The sequence below is a fragment of the Tachysurus fulvidraco genome, chromosome 15 (assembly GCF_022655615.1).
Source record: "Tachysurus fulvidraco isolate hzauxx_2018 chromosome 15, HZAU_PFXX_2.0, whole genome shotgun sequence".
Classification (NCBI taxonomy): Eukaryota; Metazoa; Chordata; class Actinopteri; order Siluriformes; family Bagridae; genus Tachysurus; species Tachysurus fulvidraco.
In genome coordinates, this window is record NC_062532.1 from 14,781,772 (window position 1) to 14,798,847 (window position 17,076).

General features: G+C 37.8%; 1 protein-coding gene across 1 annotated transcript in view; it reads right to left on the bottom strand.

Moving 5' to 3' along the window:
* pvalb6 (parvalbumin 6) overlaps positions 1 to 3,216 on the bottom strand; it is a 35,941-nt gene extending 32,725 nt beyond the window's left edge. Inside the window, exon 1 of the mRNA XM_027139164.2 lies at positions 2,969 to 3,216. The gene's annotated coding sequence lies outside the window, so the exon portion shown is untranslated. The remainder of the gene's footprint in view (positions 1 to 2,968) is intronic.
* Between the last annotated feature and the right edge of the window lie 13,860 nt (positions 3,217 to 17,076).

Below are 17,076 nucleotides of genomic sequence, written 5' to 3' on the forward strand. Positions count from 1 at the left end.
ACATTTGAAGACTTTGTCAGGAAGGAATTAGTGCTTAATGAGTCTATAATGAACTCAAAAATTACGCTGACCTATTAGTTCCTAAGGAGCTCTTGGCTGCACAATTCCACTCAACAATAAACTGTTGTAGAAAGGACATCATTTACATTTAAATAATTTACTGCCTAGTGTCACCCAAATCAGGATGGGTTCCTTTCTGTCTCCGGTTCCTTTCAATGTTTCTTCCATATATCATCTCAGGGAGTTTTTTCTTGCCAACGTTGCTTCAGGCTTACTCATTAGGGATACATTTTAGGGATAAATAGCAACTTAATTTTAAACTTAGATTTGTAATTAAGTCTATATATTTCTGTAAAGCTGCATTGAGAAAATCTCAATTGTTAAAAGCGCTATACAAACAAAAACGTACTGGATTTAATTCATGTAGTAAAGCTCTTTCTGGTAGGGATTTCATTGTTATTTGAGCTGTTTACCACAGTCTACTGGAGTTAAAATAAAATAATGGAAATGAGCTCAAAGACTTTCAGCTTCAATCTGATGTAATTTTCATCCAAATCAGTTTGGACAGTAAAGGAACTTCAGCACATTTTACAAGTGGTGCATTTTTAGGGACCAAAAGTCTTTGGACGGCATGAGGTTGAAAGTTGTGGCGAAGCACTGCATTAGTTTGTCATCATCCATCCTCTGCAGCAGATCCTGAATGCAGCTGTTTGACTTGTTTTCAACCTTCCCATGTTCTACCCTCCCTCTGGTTTCCTCTAGCACCCCTCATCACATTTAACATGCTGATACTTGTCTACAAAGTCAGAAACAGACCTGAGGTGTATTACAGCTCTAGTATACCGTGACATATGTACAACTATTAAATAAACCTGACTATATGCTAAATACATATTTTAGTTAAACACTATTACTGTATCACTCTAATGTAGTAAAAGTTGGATGAAATTGCATAATAGAATATTTGGTAAGCCGTTATTATTCCTCATGTCTCGCTAGTCTTAAACTATTGATTATTGTATAATTAATTTAACTATATTTAAGCTGCATAGTTGCAAACTGTGTGCTGATAGAATTCAACTGTCCGTAGACCTCCATTTAAGCTTTCCCTTTTTTCAGGCACTTGTATCACATATTTCCAATGGTCCACATGAATTACACAGATGCTACAGATGTGACATATAGAGATTTAGGCTGAAAAAATGCTGATGTATTTCTTCAATGTGTGACCAAGAGGGTGGGGGAGCAGATATCCATTTCATTAACCACAGCAAGCAGCTTGTGCTTGCCTGCAGGAGTGATGCATTTTACACACCCACACACACACACACACACACCCACACACACACACACACACAAACACACACTCGCACTTTTGTGCCATTACTGCAAGGTGTCTCTGCTGGGATAAGCTTCACATAATACCCTTCACTAGCTGACATTCTCCTTAAGAATACACACACATAAACACACACACGCAGCAGACTGAGAGGGCATGCATCAGTCTCGAGAGACATGCTAATGTGTCAGCATGAGTGCAGCAATTCTGACCCAGGTGCAGTGATGCAGCTGCTAAATCATGAGTCCTTATCTTTTCACTTTCATCCAGATTTTACTTTTTGTTCTTAGTTTTTTCATATACCTTCTTTTGTTTCTCTTTGTTTGAGCTTGTTAACCATGCATGGAAATTGACATGCACATCTTGGAACACTGACATGCATGCAAACACACACACACACACACACACACACACACACACACACACACACACACACACACACACACACACACACACACACACACACACACACACACACTGCTGATTGTGCATGTTAAAGTCCTTCACTCTGTGCAGCTGTTTCTGCATTCACAATCTTCTGCTCAGATTAACTCTTGGAGACACTGTGTTTGTGTGTGAGAGAGAAAGTGAGAAGGAGAGAGAGAAAGAGCGACAGACAGACAGACAGACAGACAGACAGACAGACAGACAGACAGACAGACAGACAGACAGACAGACAGACAGAGACAGATACAGAGACAGACAGCTTTCATGGTCATCATCATTTCTATCCTTTTAACCTTCATCAATGCTGCACTGCATTACACTGCTATAGTAGAAGTTTGTGTCCTCTTCTTACTATAAAAGTAAATTCTCCATTCTTGGATAGAAGGAAAGAAATATTGGGAACTGTCAGGCATAGGTCATTTATTTTGTCCAGTCCATTCACCGTTTTTATGCAAACACACAGGGCTCAGATGGCTGTCAGAGCTCAGCTGTGGTTTGTGAATGGAGTGTTAGACAGAGATGATGCTGCAGTGATACAGAGATTCGGCTTTACACTCTCTCTCTCTCTCTCTCTCTCTCTCTCTCTCTCTCTCTCTCTCTCTCTCTTTTTCAATATTTGTTTCTGCACTTCATTTTCTTTCTCATTCTTTTTGTTTTCAGACAAGGCATGCGGTGCTCTCTCACTCACTCGCTTACATATTCCCATTCACAACCTTCCCTCTGTGCATTCTCCACGCTGCTGCTTTTCTCCATCCCACTGACTGCGTTTAACTCTCCTGCAGCACTCCACACTCTCACACAGTCTCAGCTTTCCACAACATTTTCATTTTCTATTTTACTTCCAATTTTTGTTCTTATTTAAACCTGGATGTTGTAATTTATTCTTTCTCTCCCCTACCATTTGCACTTTCTCTTAGCTGGTGTTCTTGCCTGTCTCTTGCCTGGGGTTAAATAAACATGTACACATTAACCATTGCGCAGTGTGTGTTCTCTCTTCTAGCTTGTGTGGACCATGTGTATCCAGCACATCTTAGACAGTGTGAGTGTGTGTCCTGTCTCTTATTCAGTGTAGAGGTTGTCCTACCTCTCAGCCAATGAAGAGTGTGTGTCCTGTGTCCTACCCAGTGTGTGTCCTGCAGCTGGTGGAATGTCCCAGTGTGGAGTAGGTGTTCTGTCTCTTACCTGGTCTTGAGTGTTGACACTGGGTCCTGGCTTGAGTACAACAGCTGGACAGGATTGAATAGAGTATCTGAGTGACCAGGAGTCAGAGCACACTGACAAAGAAGACAGAGAGAGCGTGATGGAGAGATAGAGAAAGAGAGAGAAAGAGGAAGAGATAGAATTATATAGGAGGAAAGAGAGACAGAGACAGAAGGAGAGAGCAGAAAGGAGAGGAGGCACCGAGTAGTTGGAGGTGAGATGAAGGGGAGAGAGAGTGCGAGAGAAAGATAAAGGGAGACTGAGAGGGAGGGAACAGGGAGAGAGAGAGAGAGAGAGAGAGAGAGAGAGAGAGAGAGAGAGAGAGAGAGAGAGAGAGAGAGAGAGAGAGAGAGAGAGAAGCTGCAAAAGAAGCTGCAAAAGAAGAAGAAACAACATGGAGGGGATGAAAAGCACTTAGAGTAAAATGTGAAGAAAAAAACAAAGGGAGAAAGAAAATACTCAGATGGGCTTTTATAGCTTGTACACACTGGGATGAAATATCAATTCTACAGAACTGTAATGCAACACAACAGTGTGAGATAGATAGATAGATAGATAGATAGATAGATAGATAGATAGATAGATAGATAGATAGATAGATAGATAGATAGATAGATAGATAGATAGATAGATAGATAGATAGATAGATAGATATGTTGGTAGTAGGAATAATCAGAAATAGCAAACCAAACTAAATAATTTGGAGGAAAAATGTTATATGAATAAAGAGCAAAAGTAATTCAGAACCAGGTAATCTGTCTGAATACCATTCTTAGATAAAAGAATAGAAGAAACAAATCTCTCTGGTTCATTAAAAGTGTTGTGTGAAAAAAAAAACAAGCTGCAAAAAATTTTTTTTCTTCAACACTAAACTCTCCTTTCCATCGTCATGGGGATTGGAACTCATGACACTAGTCTGTCTTTGTGCACCATTTAACTTCTAACCCACAGCACTAATCCAGTATCTAGCTGCACAACTTGTTTTTAACCTCCACAAGTTCTCGCACAGTAACCCCATTGCTACACTCCCTCCACTGGCTTTCTGCTTCACTTCATCAGATTTAATATACTGATTCTTGCCTACAAACAAAAAGCAGACCATCACCACATACAAACACTTCATACTCAAACATCACACCTTTAAACACCTAGCATCTATTTTGACTGGAAACACCATCCTTTAAAATGCAGGCAAGACTTTTCTTTCCTCAATGCACTCAATTGGTGGAATAAACATCTATAAACTGGAGACCCTGCAGCTGTGAGACAGCTGTACCACCATGGTGCCTTAGATATACATCCTGTTCTTAACACACATGCTTTTTTTGCTACTGCAATGTTTATTATATGGATTACATGAGATAAGAACTTATAATAAACATTGCAGTAGCAAAAAAAGCATGTGCGTTAAGAACAGAAAATATAAGAAAATATTCCTTTCGAGCTTAAAAGTTTCACCAGATTCCGGCCAAGACGTATTATTTGATGTCATCACAACACACACTCAGCTAAAGCTCTCTTCCGGTCACGTGTTGTTTAACATGTGTGCAGCTACCAATGAAAGGTATACCATGTGTGTTTTCACTGGTAGGAGTTTAAAATAAGGATCCTGTGCTTGTGGTTTCACCAGTTCAAAAAAATGCAGCAAAATCAAACATTTTATCAAACATTAATCCATAAAATCTCTATACACTGTATATGAAACCATGGAGGAACTAGTTAACTTTAAGTTTGATAAGACTGCAGAAGTTGAAGTGCGTTTGTAGTATTTGAAGAGCAGTACTTTGATGTGTAGAGTTTGTTTCTGGTACTTTTGTGATGCATTAAAACAAGCTTCAATTAAATACAGCATTGTAACACTTCACATACTGTAAATGTTATCCGACATATTTAATGAATTCACAGTAAATAATATCTACATTTAAGTTCCTGCGTAAGCTGCAAGCTTTAAAAACACAAAGACTGGAGGGAAATATTGATTTCAAAATTGCCATATTGCTTTGCTGCTCTATTTCCCCAAGAGACTACAAAGGATGTCCTCTTAGCAGTGGATGCTTGAGTGTGTGTGTGTGTGTGTGTGTGTGTGTGTGTGTGTGTGTGTGTGTGTGTGTGTGTGTGTGTGTGTGTGTGTGTGTGTGTGTGTGTTTCTAAGTGACCATGAAGTGTAAGGACTGCTGATGAGGAAAAGCTTTTAGGCCCAGATCCCAAATCAGTTGGTCACTAATGAAGTTCAACCCCCCAGTGGGGCACAGACTGCAGTACAACTGTATGGAATAAAAACACTGTCAATAATAATCGTACGTAATTCAAAGCATTGTGTGTAAATTTTAATTTAGTTGTGCGTAATTTAAAACTATTGTACGTAATTATGTTTTTTGTGGAGTTGGATCCCAAAATCTACGGCCATGACAGTTTACAGATACGAGATTTTGTGTGTTTGTTCAAATACAACTCCAAAATGTACGACTATGACAGTTTACACACACACAACGCTTGTTTTCACAACACCTCTTTTTTACACACGAAAACGGTCTGCGAAACAACTGTCAAAAATACGTCATCACGTTCACAGGCATTACTATCCGAGGGAAGATTCCACGAAGCGCGCATGCGCCCCGCCCTCTTCTAACCCACTCATAGAAACCACTGGTGCTGAAATGGCGGGGTAGTTATCACTAATAACAGAGAGAAATTTGTGCTAACACTTTAAAATAATGTTTTTTATTTTATTTCTTGACTTTTACAAGGCATTTGATACCGTTGAACATACTTTTTTATTTGAAATCTTAGAGTTTTTAGGTTTTGGTAGTATTTTTTGTAAAATAATTAAAATGTTTTATACTGACATATAGTTCTGTATCCCTGAATCCTAGTATAACTCCTAGGTTTGAAGTGCTCCGCGGTATTAGGCAGGGATGCCTGATTTCTCCCAAACTGTTTATTTTAGCCACTCAATCACTTATATTACTCATTAATCATAACCCCGATTTGCATGGAATCTAAAGGAATTTAAAATTAGTCAATTTGCAGACGACACAGCAATCCTTTTAAAGAATAAATTCATGGTTGATGTTGCCCTAAATTCAGTCTCGATTTTCCCTAAAGCTTCGGGATTTACCCTTAATATTAAAAAATGTGAGCTACTTCCCATTCACTCATCAACGGACTCTATCATCTCTTCAATTTAGGTTAAAGACGAAGTGAAATATTTAGGAATAGTTTTATCTAAAAATGCTATTAGAAGAGAAGACGTTAACTTTTCTAACCAGTTAATAGATATGAGGAAATCTTTGAGCTATTTCCAAAATAATCTATCCATGCCACTCCCTGTATGTTTCTACAGTTAATGTTAAGAAAGCTAATTCGATCGTTTTCCAATTTCTGTGAAAAAACAAAACTCATTATATTAAGAAATCACAGCTGGTTAAAGACTTTGATATGGGTGGTATTAAAGGACATTCAAGATTAATTGGTTGAAAACATATCGGTGGCTTAGTGGTTAGCACGTTCGCTTCACAGCTCCAGGGTCGGGGTTCGATTCCCTATGCTATTACTTATACTGCTTAGTTCATCTTGCTTCCATATTAGTTAGTAGTATTAAGCTCAGTGTTAATGCAGTGTTAATTAACTACCTATTACTTCCTGCATAGTCACTCATTACCAACAGACCATTATTTTAAAGTGTTAGCACAAAATTCTCTCTGTTATTAGTGATAACTACCCCACCATTTCGGCACCAGTGGTTTCTATGAGTGGGTTAGAAGAGGGCGGGGCGCATGCGCGCTTCGTGGAATCGATTCATCTTCCCTGGGATAGTAATGCCTGTGAACGTGATGACGTATTTTTGACAGTTGTTTCGCAGACCATTTTCATGTGTAAAAAAAGAGGTGTTGTGAAAACAAGCGTTGTGTGTGTTAACTGTCATAGTCGTACATATTGGAATCTCGTATCTGTAAACTGTCGTGGCCGTAGATTTTGGGATCCAACTTCGGGATCCACAAAAAACATAATTACGTACAATACTTTTAAATTACGCACAACTAAATTAAAATTTACACACAATGCTTTTAATTACGTACGATTATTATTGACAGTGTTTTTATTCCATACAACTGGAACTTACGAAAACACACACAATGGTCAGTACTGTACAATTACAAAATACAGACAACACAAATATAAACATTTAAATCTACTGGATGTAATGTTTGGTGTCACTGGGAGAAAAGTGATATCGCAAGGTACTTTAGATATGGCTGCATTTTTTTAATCCAACCAAGAAGGGTCCACACCTGGCTTCTATCTGCTTCAAAACACGTTTCTTTCTGGATAAACATGGACACCTCTGACCCACCTGCATAAGTAAGGATAGTCAGAAGAAACCCCGACGAAACCCATGTGAACAGGAGAAGAACATGCAAAACTCCACAAAGACAGTAACCTGAGCCTAGGATTGAATCAGGGACTTGCAATGTGCTTCTGAACCAGAGGCATTATAAAATGACTACTGTTATTTTGCACATACCGAATACCAGATAAAAAATGCAAAACTGAAACAAAAGCAGAGATGGCTCTCAATGTGACAAAGAAAATCACAGATTGCATTAGATATACCCCAGTGACAAGCAGACTCCGTAGATATCACACTCTGACATGATACTGAGTCTAGAAACTGTGTATAACAATTTCCCCCTAAGTGAATAAACATTAAGTGTGCATGGTGCAGACCAGCCATAAACTGAACCATTAATCAGGGCTCATGAGCTCTCAAGAGAAGTCTAGGTACAAGATAAGAACTGAGTCTTACCTTATAGACTCTGATACAACATTACCAAATACGAACTTTCAGTCTGTGCATCTGTATTTCCCAACAATGAAATACAGGTGTAACTCTGAGTTTGTGTGACCTGAAACACTGTAGTATATTGTGTAAAGCTTTGATTGTTATTTGAACTGTATTAGAGAGCCTCTAGTGGAAGAGAGAGTAAAGGACGAGAGGATGAAGGGCGGTGAGTATGTTTAGCCGTTAACCATTAAACTCAAAATAAGTGAAAAAAAAAGTGACATGAATGTTATATGAAAGATCACACCTTCAAATCTAAAGAGAAGAAATATTTATGACTCCTCTCAAGGGCTTGGGCTCAAGGGCTAATACACTATCATGCTTGAATCCATTTATCTTTAATATAGACTAGGACTCTAGTAATCCTATTTTGTTTACAATGTCTGTTATTGTACAACCCAAAAATATTTTTTGTGGTATTTTTAGTTCTGTACATGTTAGCTTTCCTTTTTCTTTTCTTCTTTTGCTTTCCCATCTTTGTGCGAGGCAAAAACAAAACAATACAAAAACAAAATACTGGCATATTTGTTCCAGTCTTAGAGGAACATGTGGAGATGCAGTAGCCTGGTGCTAAAGGTGCACAATTACTGATCGGAAGGTCATGAGTTCAAATCCAGGTCCACCAAGCTGCCACTGCTGAGCCTCTGAGCAAGGCCTTTAAACCCTTAATTGGTCATTTGTATATATTGAAATAAACAAAATGTCATTCATGCTGGATAAGGGTGTCTGCTAAATGCCATGAAAGTCCATTATTAATCTAATCCAATAAAAACAGTAAATTGATGATATTAACTTTTCATGTGCAGGTGATCCTAAGAAAGCCCATCTTCATTAACATGGAATATTCTCAGGCAGATACACGGAAAAATATTTTTTTGCTTCAGGAGTTATTAAGACACAACATACACTACACTAATATTGTTTATCATACTGTATGGAAGTAAATGAAGGAAGACATATTCATTATGTATATTAATCATATATATGTTACTAATAGTAAGAATTCTCCAATACATAAGCTTTACAAACTTGAATAATATTCATTTACTACCTGAGATCACTAAAGATAACTAAACATAGATATGTAGCTTATATGTATTTACAATGGAAATGCAGTGCATTTGCCTAATCAACTGTCAAATTTAATTATTGAATCATAATAATGATTTAATTCTGTACGATAACGTTAATATGATAATACAAGCACTACATTTACATTTACAGTATTTGGCAGACGCCCTTATCCAGAGCGAGGTTTATAAGTGCTTAAATCTCTAATATTGAATACATTAATGCTGGCTCACTAGGTTACATACTTAAGATACCATGAGTTTAAAACATTTGTTTAAAGTTACAATGAAAAAGTGTCAAAGCTTTACACAGTATACTACAGTGTTTCAGGTCACACAAACTCAGAGTTACACCTGTATTTCATTGTTGGGAAATACAGATGCACAGACTGAAAGTTCCTATTTGGTAAAGTTGTATCAGAGTCTATAAGATAAGACTCAGTTCTTATCTTGTCCATAAACTTCTCTTGAGAGCTCATGCACCATGCACACTTAATGTTTATTCACTTAGGGGGAAATTGTTAAACACAGTTTCTTAACTCAGTATCATCTCAGAGTGTGATATCTGGAGCCTGCTTGTCACTGGGGTATATCTAATACAATCTGTGATTTTCTGTGTCACATTGAAAGCCATCTCTGATTTTGTTTCAGTTTTGCATTTTTTATCTGGTATTCAGTTTGTGCAAAATAACAGTAGTCATTTTATAATGCCTCTGGTTCAGAAGCACATTGCAACTACATAAATACATAACATAAACCATAATCATACTGTAATAAATGCAGTTTATCAAACTAAACAAACTCCAAACTTTGAATTACAGATTTTATACTCAACATGAAAAACTATTTAATGCACAAACATAAGAATGAGATTTAACAAGAACAGAGCTGAAATCATATCCTGTACAATTTACCGGGACAGCTGAGGGTGTGATCTTATTTTGTTAAGTGTGTCATAATCATTATGATATGATCAGATATAGCTGTTGTCTAGGTAAAAACTCAGACATATCTCTGTAGATTGTCATTGGAGATCTGGACTTTTTTTTTACCTGGCTTGCAGCAGATTTGAGAATGTCAAATGAAGTTCCTCTGTAACTGTATGTATAATCGACAGAGTGCATAGCTTTTCATCATTTTTAAAAAAATGAATCCAAATCCTTTTGTTTTCTTTTGGGGACAAAAACAAACAAAAAACAGGCTTGTCTTATAATGGTTTCAGTGTTTTGTTTCCAAACACATTTAGAATTTCGATGGTTTCATGGTTTCCACTGCTGTTATCTCACCACAAAATAATAATGCACAAACCTTCTGTGCAAACAAAGACATATTTTGGTATAATCCCACCTTTATTTTCATTTAGTTTGCATATTTTCCTTTTATTTGGATGAAAAGAAGGAATCTGTTGAGACTTTTCTTCTGAGCAGTCCATGACCCAATCATAAACAGCCCACTACTTGAGAAACACAGGTATTGAGTGTATGAGGAAGCAGGTACTGTAGGATTGGTCAGAAGATTGGTGTGGGATTACAGACACAGTCCCACATACGTCTTTAATCGTATTTAGCAGTAGCAGTGCAGCGCTCTAGCAGTGCATGGTGAATTGTGTACATTATGCTGCTTCACAAACTAGCGAAGGTTGCAGATTGAGTGGCTTTTCTCATTTCTTCATTTTCACACATACACTTCCAGGACGAGTGTGCAAACTGCTGAATGCCGTGACACGAAAAGAGCTTTTAGAACCATTTGTGTTGTTGTTTCTGTGAAAAGCCTGTGAAAGTAGGTTGTTCTTGGCCACATTTTGTTTAAAAAATACACCCAGATTATCTTCCCTGCAACTGAATGGACTTTTAAGGTGCAAGGCTGAGCTGCACCAATCCAGCTCAAATCTGGGCCAGAAATAGCCTGCAAACCTGTGATGAAAACAATAGCCAGATCATAATATATTTCACAGCTGAAATAATGTTTATGTCTGGTAAAATCTTTAGACCTTATAAAACAAGCTGCACATTTAAGCTTTAAAACAATCCAAACTCTATAAGGACCATAGAGAAGCAATCGTTTTTCAGCACAGTTCGATCAATACTTGTTTATATACTGTGCATCTCGGCATGTTTTTGTGTGGAGGTTTGACTTTGACTTGTGGGGGTGGATCAGGCTTCATTCTGACTAGATAATGTAACATATTTATGTGCACCGCACGCCCCCCCCCCCCTCTTTTTCATGAACTCTTTAGACAAAAACTTTTAAGTTGATTGTGCATCTGTGTATCTGTATTTGTGTAGGCTTTGATGCGATGTGCAAGTGTAGGAGATTTGTGAGTGTGTGTGTGTTCCATGCTGTTACATCACCATGCTCTCTCGTATACATGCTGGGCTCAGTGTCTCGGTGCTTTAAAGCTGCAGCAGAGAGGAGCAATGCTGCATTAAACTTCAGAGCAGAACAGAAACCAAGCAGATTCCACAGATTCCTCTTTCAGAAACAACATGGTTTTACACATTCATGCGTGATGTAGTATGCAAATTTTTAAACTGCAAATTAGATTACATTAAAAGTGCACAGGAATCTAATAGAATAATATTCTAATATTCTATGTCAGTACAGTCAGTAGCAGCAGCTGCCTCACAGCTCCAGGGATCCTGAGCTCAGGTGTTCTGCTTGTGTTTGGCTTGATCCAGGTTCTTTATTTTACTCAAACTAACATAAAAAAACATGCAGATTGACAGCTTGACCGCTCCAAATTGCCCCATAGGCTGAATTATCTAACTTCCTGCTCTGTGTTCACTGGTTTGCCTCGTGGATCACTGCAAAAGCCTGTGAAAATGTGATAAAGTCATTGGTCATCTCAAGGCTTATTGCTTAATAAAGCAGAGAGCAACACAAACAGTAGTTTTATACAGGATGTTGCTTCACTGTGTAGGAATTAATGCTATTTGCTGGCACAAATGCCTCATCGGTTACAGTCATTTCAACCACATCATAAGGAAAATTGTGAGATTTGAAAAGGCATTGAGCCCCTCTTTGAAAATACGTCATTCAGGTTGTCATGTCACACAGGAAATTGCTAGACTGTATACTTCATTATTATATTTACGTGGTGTTAATCACAGCAAGCAGTTTACTGTCCTTTACTAATTATTTATAGAGCATAGCAGAAAATGCCCAGACTTAATGACACTGATGGATAGTGATCAAGTAGAGATTCCGATTCTGATTAAGATCATGCTTTTAAAAATGCTAAAACACTTAAGTAAATTAAATACCGCACACCTTGAGCTAATTGAATGGAGTATTAGAGAAATGGAAGTGCACACTCAATCAAAAATAAAATACAAATCTGAGTCAATCACTTGTGTGTATTTGAATCAGTCAAAAGATCTACTTGATTTTAAACCTAATAATATTTAACCAAAGTTCTCTACAGTATTTCATTGTTACTCTTTCCCCCGTTTGTAGATACAATACTGTACAACCACTGTGAGACGATGAACAGTGTATTAACCGCTGAATGTTGAGAGCTTCTGTGCACTCTCATATTTCACTATAACTTACACACAACCAGCTGAATGTACACACCTTCTAGACACATGAAATAAGGTGCAACTTAAATTGCAACTCTAGATTGCATCTGTACTGATGAAAATAAGTGCATTGAAGATAATTATATCTGTACATGTTGCTTTTTTTATTTTTTTTATTATAGAACTTCCTTTCAGAGATAAGCAGAGTGGAAGTTTAGTCAAAATATGAAGTTGAATCTCACAAAATGTTTGACTTGCAGTTGGTAATTGTATTTGAAACACCCAAAATTCAAAGTACAAGAAAAAAAACAAGCTGGAGAATCAAGCCATTAACATGAACATTAATAAGGTGTGACAATAACAGCATCCTAAGACTAACACTAAGACAATAATATCACTGCTTGCTGTGATTAGACACCAGTGCTGTCCAAGACAGGAATTTTATACTAGAGCTTATTAAGCCCAAAAACAGTCATGTGGCATGAGCCAGGGAGGTACAGTGGCTGATGGGTAATGTAGTTCAACACCCCTTCTAGTGTAATCCTGACATGAAGAATGTTAATAGTAGCTATCACAAAGAAAGGTTTTAGACTGTAGTACCTACAGTATTCATTTTAAAAACACTCTACATATCAAACATCATCTTTTTAATTGTGATTAAATGTCCCATTTTATAGTCTTGTTCAAACGTTACAAAGATTCATTGAGTCTGTAAGCTGCATTCCAAATGGTACTTGACCGGCTTTAAAACTAAAAACTCACAGTGTGGCGTGAGTGAAGACACTTCAGGGAGGAGAAGTGACAGACTTTCGTATAAAAGAAATCATCCGACTTCTCAGAAGCAACGACAGCACTTAAAGAGTATCATTGAAGTGAGAAGAGGAACTTAACTTGACACAGGAAACCACACATATGAGCAAACACGGCTGAGGATGTGTGTGGGTATTCAGAAGAAAGATGGGGAAGTAATGTAGATATTCAATGTATTCAATCTTATTCTGCACATGAGCTATAACTTGCTTAATTAATAAACTATGTTTATCATTTAAAACATGTTTTATTTGATCAGATGTTATATTGCTATAATATAAAAGCATCAGCCTACTACAAGAGGGTGATGTTGGGGAAAACATGTTCACAGAAACAACAAAAGCAGCATTTATTGACTGGGTACTAAGCTAGTAAGTTTTTTCATTTTAAATAATGGTGTTGCCATAAACGGTATTGCTTTTATACTGCAAAATCTTCTTTCTAAAGTCACATGATCCTGATGCGTCCGGTCTCCAGGAGGATCCCGCCTCATTTCACAGAACATAATTATGAAATGACACAAATCATATGCTGAGGTCTTCACATTTTCCAGATTTCTAGACACCGCTTTCCTTACTACCAATATTAAAACATCGTCTCATGGAGTATTCGACTGAAGAATGGTGTTTATCCTTTCAGTAGAGCTCTAGAGACTTGTATCTATTGTACTGTTTGTCAACACAGGGTAAAGCTGACATCTCACATAGGCCCAACTTTCTTTACATGTTGTGTTGGTTTTTTTTGTATCTTTTTCTTTTAATCCATCACCCTGTCATCTGTGACAAGGAAGTCTTGAAATGGAAAGATCTGTATTTGTGTAAGTGCAGTAGTCAGTGTATATAGATGACTAGATACAGTACCTAGTTCCTCTCATTGTACCTTCCTTAATTTTATTTTCAGAATTTCCTTTCTTTCTTATAAAGTAGCTTAGTTTTCTCAACTCCAGATCTCACAGCGTTTTACAGTCCACTTGTGTATACACCTCAAATGATATCAATATGCCATACTCTGGGGACTAAACATCCTGACATTCTTTTGCTTTTGGTTTTGTTTGTCAGCATCCTGGGAAATTCTGAATGTCTTTTTTTATTCTGTGTCACGCTCAAATACTAAAGTAGCTTTATCTAAGCAAAGAAGCTTAACCTGCTTTTTAAACACACAAGCAACAAGAACAGCTTGAAAGATAAATAAAGTCCAGCTAATACATGGACCCATAAACCCATATGTATAGATTAAAAAAATTAACCAAAAGAGGAACTGTATAGTGGGGTTTTCAGGTTGATTTACATGAACAGGAAGGAAGACGTCACTTCACAGCATCAACAATACTCTCTTACTCACTCATTTTCTACCGCTTTATCCGAACTTCTCGGGTAACGGGGAGCCTGTGCCTATTTCAGGCGTCATCGGGCATCAAGCAGGATACACCCTGGACAGAGTGCCAACCCATCACAGGGCACACACACACTCATTCACTCACGCAATCACACACTACGGATAATTTTCCAGAGATGCCAATCAACCTACCATGCATGTCTTTGGACCAGGGGAGGAAACCAGAGTACCCGGAGGAAACCCCCGAGGCACGGGGAGAACATGCAAACTCCACACACACAAGGCCGAGGCAGGAATCGAACCCCGACCCTGGAGGTGTGAGGCGAACGTGCTACCCACTAAGCCACCGTGCCCCCCAGCATCAACAATAATAGTAGTTAAAAGACACAAAATTTTAAGGTTAAATTGTTACTTAAAATGCATAGGAGTTTATGAATTATAACAATGTTTGGGCTGTTGAACTCATTTCCAGACAATAGTATGAAATACTGTACAAGCTCAGTAGACACAGGAAAAATATTGTGTGCAATTGATTATATCTAACAGAGCCTATTAACCACATCTAGAAAAGCATAAAACTTCTAAGACAATCTCATTAGTATGAATAAGGTTTTAAATTTCTCCTGGGAAATGCAACAAGAAGGGGAATCCAGATTATAGATCATTCATGAGCGAACATCCAAAACATTTTCTGAGCGAATGCTAAATTTAATGTACTTATATTGTATTTTTGTGATCTTGTGATCTTATAGAAAAAAGATTGTATTTGAAATTATATTTTAATTAGCTGTAATTGGAATTAGATATAAACATCAACTTTTTAACTGTTTATATTTGCCATGTTTTAGATCAAACCATCTTTATGATAATGAAAAACATGTATTCAACTATCATAGGGCAAATCTACTAGCAGTACTATATCATTACTATTACTTTGACTTGAAAAGGTAGTTATGATACACTTTCCAGGTATAATGATTGTGGGAGCAGTGCCTTAGAGAAGGAGTCACAGAAAACAAGCCAAGCAGGCAGTGAGCACTCGCTTACACCTTTGTGTTATTAATGAAAGACTCATTTAAATGCATTTTTTAAGAACAAGAGGTAATGAAAACTGCAACAGATATCTACCATATCTATTATTTAGTGTATGGATTTTAGAAAAGTCGTTCCCCATTCGATGGCAAATAACGTCAAACACACGTAAAAAGGGTTTCTAAACAGTCTTGTTCACCAGAGTATCATTAAGCACCTTGAGGTTTTCTTGTCATCCAGCTTCAGTGTCTGGTACCAATGTGACTCTACCACTTTGTAAGCAAATTTGCAAGCATTAAGTACAAACTCCACACTTTTTTGGTATTTCTTTGAAGTGCACTTCTTCGAACCCAGACTATTTATATTGTTCTCTATTGCTCTCTCTCTTTCTCCGTCTCTCTCTCTCTCTCTCTCTCTCTCTCTCTCTCTCTCTCTCTCTCTCTCTCTCTCTCGCCATCTCTCTCACTCTCTCTCTCCCTCTTGCTGTCTCTCGCTCTCTCTCGCTCTCTCTCACTCTCGTTCTCTCTCTCTAACGAATATTTCACCTTTCAATAAAAAGAATGATTAAAATGTAACTGAAAAATGTTACAATTTACATTTTACTTTGGATTTACTGTAGGAACTGTTAAAGTATTTGTTCATGAACTCCTGTTTCACTGGGGTATAATTATGGTATGCCAAAATTATTACTCTCACTCAATCATTTTCTACCGCTTTTATCCGAACTACCTCGGGTCACGGGGAGCCTGTGCCTATCTCAGGCGTCATCGGGCATCAAGGCAGGATACACCCTGGACGGAGTGCCAACCCATCGCAGGGCACACACACACACTCTCATTCACTCACACACTCACACACACTACGGACAATTTTTCCAGAGATGCCAATCAACCTACCATGCATGTCTTTGGACCAGGGGAGGAAACCGGAGTACCCGTAGGAAACCCCCGAGGCACGGGGAGAACATGCAAACTCCGCACACACAAGGCGGAGGCGGGAATCGAACCCCGACCCTGGAGGTGTGAGGCGAACGTGCTACCCACTAAGCCGTGCCCCCCCCAATTATTACTAATTAATAAAATAATTTGTCAACTAATTTAGTCATTAATCAACATGGGGATGAGTAAAGAACACACAAATGAAATGAGAAAAAAAAATGTACCAACTGATTAAAATTTTGACCTACATAAATCAGGCAATGCCTGAAAATACCCATCTCCAATGTTAGGGCAGAAGTTTAACTCAAGTTGTTCCTCTTTCCTGCTGAAGTAAGTAAGCATTAAATCCTCACATCTGGACATCTTTATTAGGAGATGAACTGGTTGTTTACTCTGGTTGTAATTACTCTGATTACTCTGGTTGTCTCTGCCAAAAAACTACAACTTGGACAACATCACATTTTGCAGCAGGACAGCGGTCTGGAAGATGTGTCCAAATTAACACAATGTTTCGCATATAAGACTCAAGAGTTTGACATGG